This window comes from Wolffia australiana, chromosome 7, assembly GCF_029677425.1.
Source record: "Wolffia australiana isolate 7733 chromosome 7, ASM2967742v1".
NCBI lineage: Eukaryota > Viridiplantae > Streptophyta > Magnoliopsida > Alismatales > Araceae > Wolffia > Wolffia australiana.
In genome coordinates this window covers 13,159,461-13,167,147 of record NC_135841.1, presented here as the reverse complement: position 1 = coordinate 13,167,147, position 7,687 = coordinate 13,159,461, and the positions used below count along the sequence as shown (strand labels likewise).

Genomic DNA, 7,687 nt, shown 5'->3' with positions numbered 1-7,687 from the left:
TAGATAGATAGATTTAATAGGTATTTTAATATATTTTCAAAAGCAATTGATCCAAAAATGGGACAAAATCGAGGGAGAACTCTTGATAACGAGTAGGTGTTTGTGAAAATACCCCAATGACGCTGATGTTTTAAAATAAAATGAAATTCCACCTCAGGCTGCATTGCAGTGGAATTCATGTATTAAGATATGTTGGTAAACTCATTTTCTTCCAGATAAATTTCACAAATGCGCTTGAAACACCCTAATTCTAGAGAGCTGAGGATGGGGGTGTCGACTACCGCCCCTCATGTTGGTGTCTACATTGACTTCTCTTCCTCTGTGCTGGAACATTTCTTGGCACTATGGAGCTCAGCCGGTGCTTTCTTGAGTGATTCAAGTCTGAGAGGATTTTTCATAGACTCTAAGTTGACAGGCCAAGTCTGATTGGATTCACATTACCACATTGGATCTAAGTTAGAAACACCAAACAAGCCATTGTATGCGCCTTTTGGAACATTGTGGGGGCCTCTAATGAATGAATATGAAGTGTTCTGCCAATAGAGGTCTTCCAAGGGCCATAAGATTTGCCTAAGCAGTCCCCCCCCCCATTTGAAAACTACTATTTCGCCGACGTAGGTGGTGGCCAATGTCAGAGATCGATGGATCCCGCGTTTCAAGTTCGTTATCCTAACCGTCTCCTCTGCTCTACAGCTTCAAAGCCTAAGCGCTCGTAAACTCGCTTCTGCTCCTAAACTCGCACCTAAAGTAGCTTCTGCTCATAAATCGCTCCCGCTCGTAAACTCGTTTTTTTATGGATTGAACAAGAATTGTACTAGGGCTGGGTTGGATGAAGCTATCTACCCAATGAATGAATATGAAGTGTTCTGCCAATAGAGGTATTCCAAGGGCCATAAGATTTGCCTAAGCAGTCCCCCCCCCATTTGAAAACTACTATTTCGCCGACGTAGGTGGTGGCCAATGTCAGAGATCGATGGATCTACCCAATGATATCCAAAACCCTTCAAAGAGGGCACAATGGCTGCAATTCAATCTCACCTATACCCATCAATAAGTATTCGTGCACCCCCCTAGCCATGTCAATACCCAGATCAGTAGTCCTACTATGTATCATTCATTGTGATTGAGCCCTTGAGGCTATAAAGGATTATCTTTGTTTTTTAGTAGGATATTCATTTGGTGTACTAAATGGCCTAATATAATGCAATTTTTGTATAATTTATAGCGCCATTAATTATTGGTGAAAATATGCCTATAATATTGTAAATTTAATTTGATTAATTTTTCTCTCTAATATGCAAGTCTACTTTTGTAGGGATGCAATCATAATTTATGAAATAAACAAAAACAAGGATATGGAAAAAATCGGTTTATGAAGTGCCAAGTGGAGGCACCAGCCATCATCCAAGAGATCTTATGATGGAGGACCATCAGGAAAGCACAAGCCGGTCAACAGGTGCGACAAGGAGACTGAGCCGACGTGAAGAACTCAAACTTCTAATATCAGGTTTCACGACAGCATCCTAGCATTGTTTATCTCTCATACGTGTCATTTCCTTTGAATTTTTGGAGGCCCCCCTGTATACAGGCGCCCCATGTTCGTTTGTTTTCATTAGTTTCTTGTTTAGTTCGTAGTTGAGAATCCTTGTTATTATATATTATCTAAGGTGGCCTATTAGGCCAACCACATCCCCCACTCTACTATAAATGGGGCAGGGGATGAAAGTATGAATTTAGAGATTTGTTAGTAGAAAAAACTGAGTGTTGTACAAGTAGGGTCTCCATTTTCTCCCTCCCCCCCACCCCACCCCAAGGAGAGGAACCGTTTGAATTTGTAGGTTAAATTTGCAGGGGGATTAGTTCAACCGATGTTTCTTCTCTAGACTCCCAACAAGCGTCGTCGTTGCCTAAAAAGCTACTGTTGCAACAAGCGTTACGCTACAAAGCTACTGCCGCATCTCCTCCCCAACACCTCCCATCCCCACACACCCCAGCCTGCTCCTTTGGCACCATCAACGGTGCAAGCCTGGATTGCTTGTATCATTCTCGTGCCACCAGTGGCATTCTCTACATATCCACCATTCTCGACATCTCTTTCATGATCATCTGATACTTCTAGTGCCCTCACTACGTGTTCTGATGTCATCCCGCACAAATAGTGTCTCATCATTGCCGTGAAGAGGACCCCTACCACGGTTCCTCTTGGTCGTTGCTGCACGCTCCCCTAGTTCTCTGGCATGCCCTGGGCTGGGTCGTGCCCTCGGCAGCTCCAGCAGTAGTCTCAGGCCCGTTGTTGCACCCCTTTGTGGCCTCCCCACACGGTCAGCAGCCCTAAGTCACGACTACCATCGGCTCCTACTGCATTGCCCCTAGTTCACGCTGCCTGAATGCTATTTAAGCCTTGGCTTGTTAGTCTCGATCATGTCACCTATGGCCTCGACTGTGCCCGTGGGCATCTTGTCTATGGTTGCAACATTGTTTGCACTGAATGACTGGGCTGTGATCTGTGGGCTGATGACTCTAATTATGTCATAAAATAATCAAAGATTTACCGAGCATCAAAGTGTCATTTGCTTACATTTAGTCCATGTTCGTCATTGTTTTCGTGCATTATTTCAGAACTTACTAACCCCACTTGATTCAGAGAATCGAGTGATTAGATCTCACTTTTCCATGTTTTTATAAGCATAGACGTGGAGAAAACACAGGGAAGAAGGAATCTGACCAAGAGAGGCTTGCAAAATTTACAAGAAAAAGGCCCTAAAAAAAGAGCTCCAAGAAGCACAAGAAAGAGAAACCTATAAATAGTCTCTTGAAAGATCATTTTGGGGTTGTGTGGAATTTCTGCCAAAACAGGCTAGGGCTTGGAAGAAGAGAGTTCTGCAGACCCTCCAAGAGCTGATGAGCATTGGAGTTGGGGAGAAGAAGCAAGTTGAGGAATAGCTGGAGCAAGAAGATCGCATCCTCGCCGAAAGGGTTGTGACACGAGGTATGTGTAATTCTGTAGCTTCAGATTTGTGTAATCCTCCCCCTAAGACAATCTAGGTTGGGTTGGAAAGCATTGCCAGACTTTTCCACATTTCCCACCAAGATCATTCATACATTTTAGGTAATTTGACATTTCAAATTGTTCAGAATCGTGCTTGTTTTCCATCTACATTTTCATTCAATTCTACAGAGTTCCTATCCATCATGAGAAGGAAGTTCAGCGAGCAGCAACGTTGCGCGCTGAAGCCGCGCCCAGCAATGCCGTGCACAGCCCCGCGCGCAGGAGCAGAGCGCAGCCCCGCGCGCAGCAAAGCCGCGCAGAAGGCGCGCGTAGAAGGCGCGCGCAGAAGCCGCCCGCAGCCCAATGCCACGCGCTGAGATTTCCTGCGCGCAGCCAAGCCGCGTGCAGAGAATCGCCGCGTGCAGCCAAGCTGCGCGCAATGAATCGCCGCGCATAGCCAAGCCACGCGCAGAGAACTCCCGCGTGCAGCCGAGCCATGCGTACAGAATTGCCGCGCGGAGCCAAGCCGTGCGCAGAGAATTGCTCTTGCTCAACGTTACAGGTGCAGGCCTGTAACTGAGCTGAGAACTTAAACGTTCCTTCTGAATATTAGATTTTGTAAATCTAATCTTCTGAAGAAATTCTTTAAATTTATCTATTGAAGATCATTCTACTCACTTCTTGATTATTCCTATATAAGCTTCTGACTGAACTAAAATGAGATTCTACAGACACCTTGCTATAGAATCATATTACTTAGATCTTTGATTTGATTGATAGAATACATTGTCTGAATTTGACAACATAAATTAAAATTGAAAGAGGAACATTACCTGATTACCTGCTACCTGTGGTTTGACACCTTACTCGCCCTAAGGCTGTGAGGTTAACTTGATTGTTGAATATCTCAATTACTCACACGATTATTTAGTAATAAACACCCGATAATTAGAGACTATCAACTGGCGTCGTTGTCGGGGAGCACGGTATTACAGTAGTGATTTTACTTTCTTTTTAGTTGTTATTTATTCTTTTTCCTAAAGCTTCAAGATTAAAATTCCTCAGCTTATTGCGTTTCTAACAGTCTTTTGAAGTCTATGGTAGTGACAAGATCCAAAGCTGGTGGGAGAGTTGTAGAGAGCGCTACGTGTGCAAGAGACTCCACTCCAGAATCTACAGTCACCCAACAGGATAATCAGCAGCCAAACATGGCAGAAGAAGGACGTCAACAGCATGACAGAAGACGAACCATGGTGGACAGATCAACACCCTTAGGAAGTTTGAGGCAAACAGATGTGAACCTACATATAGGTGAGGGTATAATGTTCAGGTATGGCAATGCATTAATACAGTCTCTACCTGAATTTAATGGACATTCCGCACAAAACCCCCTAGAATTTTTAGATGATTTCCATATTAGGTGTTCTTCACAAAATGTGCCAGGATTATCTACAGAGATTTTAAAAATGAAGTATTTTCCTCTAACTCTAAAAGATAAAGCTTTTTCTTGGTATCGTAATTTAGGAATCACCTTCAACTCTTGGGATGAGATGCAGGGGAAGTTTCTGCAGAAATTTTACCCTCTCTCTAAAACACATTTTTATAGAAGAGAAATCCACAATTTCCACCCCCACGAAGGCGAAGCTTTTAGTGAAGCCTGGGAGAGATTCAATGACCTGATGAGGAAATGTCCTCATCATGGAATTGAAAACTGTCAACTGGCCCAAATTTTTTATGAATCTCTGTCAGATTTCATGGAAAATAAGGTGAACTTAGCCACCGGTGGAACCTTCTATACCGCATATGAAGATGAGGTTTTTGATATTTTGGAGAGAGTTGCAGTGACTAATTTGCAGGAGATTGGAGCAAATCAAAATGGGAGAAATGTGCAGCCAAAGAGGGCAGGAGTGTTGCAGGTCAATGCTAAGGATGTGGAGCTGCATGCAGGCCTCAAGGAGACTAACCAGAAATTGGAGGAGCTCACCTCTACATTGAGAAATGTTTTCCTCAATAACTCTCCAATCATAAAAGCTAAAATCTGCTCTCTCTATTTCAGTAGAGATCATGAAGATGGAGCTTGCCAGTCCATGGAGGAAGAAGTGAAGGCCTTCAACCAACAACAGCGACCGTGGACTCGACAAAAGAAGACAAATTTCCAGAATGGAGAGGGCTTCAACCAAGGCAGCAAGCCCCCGTTTCAATCCCAGTTTCAGCAGAAACAGCAATTCCTGCCTCGACCTCAGCAACCTTACCAGGTTCCATCCCAAACCCATCCAGATTTTTCTGCACTAACCCCTGTTATTTCAGTTATGATAGAAAAACAGAATCACAAGTTGATGGCAGAAATGGAGATGCGGATGCAGGTGATGATGGAGTTTCAAACGAGGCAAATGCTGGAATCTCAAAAGCAAACAAGAAGGTTGCTGGAGAGCCTCAGACCTGGAACTGTTGAACCTCAAGGTAAGAACTTAGAACATAACTGTCAAACTAGAAGATTCCCTACTTAACCGATGATTAATCCGTGCAACTTACTCCACGTAGAACATTCTGTTCATGAAGAGATAAATAAGGAAGATCTTGAAGTTCTAGCAATCTCAAAATTGAGAAGTGGGAAAGAACTTCAGGATCCTTATCAGAATTCTGCAGAGAATTCAAAGAGGGAAAATGAGCAAGGTAGTGAAGAGGGGGAACCTTCCTATGAGAAGGAACCTCTACCTTCCACTCATGCTCAAGAGGTTCCGTACCCCTCTGCTCTAAATAGAAAGAAACCCGTCTATGACTATGAAACTAGGTTGTTAGAAAGCTTCAAACAGGCCACCATGACCGTGACTGTAGAAGACATGCTTAAGTGTGCCCCGTCCTTGAAGAAATATCTTAAGGATTCCTGCACTAGTAGAAAACCTAGAGAAGTGGTAAAGCTTTCAGAAAACGCCTCTAGCATTCTGAATGCTATCCCTATCAAGATGAGGGATTTAGGAGCTCCATTCATTACATGTGAAATCGGAGGAAAAACCTTTTCCAAAGTTTTATTAGATACCGGAGCCAGCATAAGCATCATTCCTACAGCTTTATACGAGGAATATGGATTTGGAGAATTAGAGGAAATCCATATGGACTTACTCCTAGCTGATGGCACTGTTAGGCAACCCGAAGGAAGGTTGACGGATGTCATGATTACTGTAGAAAATTGTGAAATCCCTGTAGATTTCATAGTGACTGATGTCAAAATATCAGGGAATATTAGTTTAGCCCCTATCATTCTAGGGAGGCCATTCTTAGTAACGGCAAGGACGATCATGGATTCGGAGAAGGGGACTGTAGAATTTAAGATTGGGAAGGAAAGAGTACAAATTGATATATCAAAAATGATGAAGTGCCCCTTAGGGAGCAACGAAGAACTAAAACTTTGTACAGAGGACGAAGGAGAGGTTGAGGTGATGAAGGAATATTTATCGCGTGTAGAAGAGCAAAATTTAGAAGATGAAATTACTGACACTCCTTCGTTCGAAGTCGATCTAGAGTTAAAACCTCTACCATCCTCCCTCAAATATGCATACTTGGATACCATGAAAACCTTACCTGTGATCATATCTTCATCACTTACCCAAAAACAAGAAGATGATCTACTCAAGGTACTTAGAGATCATAAGAAAGCCTTAGGGTGGACGTTTGATGACATACGAGGCATTCCATCTTCGATTTGTGAACATAGGATATTCTTGGAGGAGGAATCTAGACCTTGTAGAGAGCATCAAAGGAGGCTCAATCCTTACATGAGGGAAGTCCTTGAGAAGGAAATACTGAAATGGTTAAATCCAGGAATCATATATGCCATATTCGATAGTAGATGGGTGAGTCCCGTTCACATTGTATCGAAGAAGTCCGGAGTGACTATAGAAGTGAACGAAAAGGGAGAGGAAGTGCAGAAACGGTTAACCACAAGATGGAGAGTATGCATCGACTATAGAAAGCTTAACAAAGCCACCAAGAAGGATCATTACCCTCTACCCTTCATGGACCAAATCTTGGAAAAACTATCCGGGCAGAAATTCTTTTGTTTTCTTGATGGATATTCAGGATACAACCAAGTGAACATCCATCCTGAAGATCAATAGAAGACGACCTTCACCAGTCCTCTGTGGACATACGCCTTTAGGCGTATGCCTTTTGGGTTATGTAATGCCCCCGCCACATTCCAAAGATGCACGAATGCCTTATTCTCCGATCTAGTGGGAGAATGCTTAGAAATCTTCATGGATGATTTTTCCGTTTTTGGATCCACCTATGAGAACTGCCTCCTAAGTCTCACCAAAGTATTAAAGAGATGCATTGAATCCAACCTCGTACTAAGTTGGGAAAAATCTCATTTAATGGTGTAGGAGGGAGTGGTGCTGGGCCACATGGTAAGCAACCGTGGGCTGGAAGTGGACAAGGCCAAGATCGAAATCATCCAGGACCTTCCACCTCCAACCAACCTAAAAACCCTGAGAGGTTTTCTCGGCCTCGCTGGTTTCTATAGACGCTTTATTTTGGATTTTAATAAAATTTCTAAACCCCTTACTAATCTCTTAACGTCTAAGAATAATGAATTTGAGCTAACACTAGAAGCTAAGACTGCATTTTACACTTTGAAAGAAGCATTAGTGAATGCGCCTATATTGCAAGGGCCTGATTGGACCCTTCCTTTTGAATTGATGT

General features: G+C 43.1%; 1 non-coding gene across 1 annotated transcript; it reads right to left on the bottom strand.

Moving 5' to 3' along the window:
* Window positions 1-4,585: 4,585 nt before the first annotated feature.
* LOC144706244 (small nucleolar RNA R71) lies at window positions 4,586-4,694 on the bottom strand. The gene has a single exon (XR_013582212.1). It is a non-coding gene; the product is annotated as a small nucleolar RNA R71 (small nucleolar RNA).
* Between the last annotated feature and the right edge of the window lie 2,993 nt (window positions 4,695-7,687).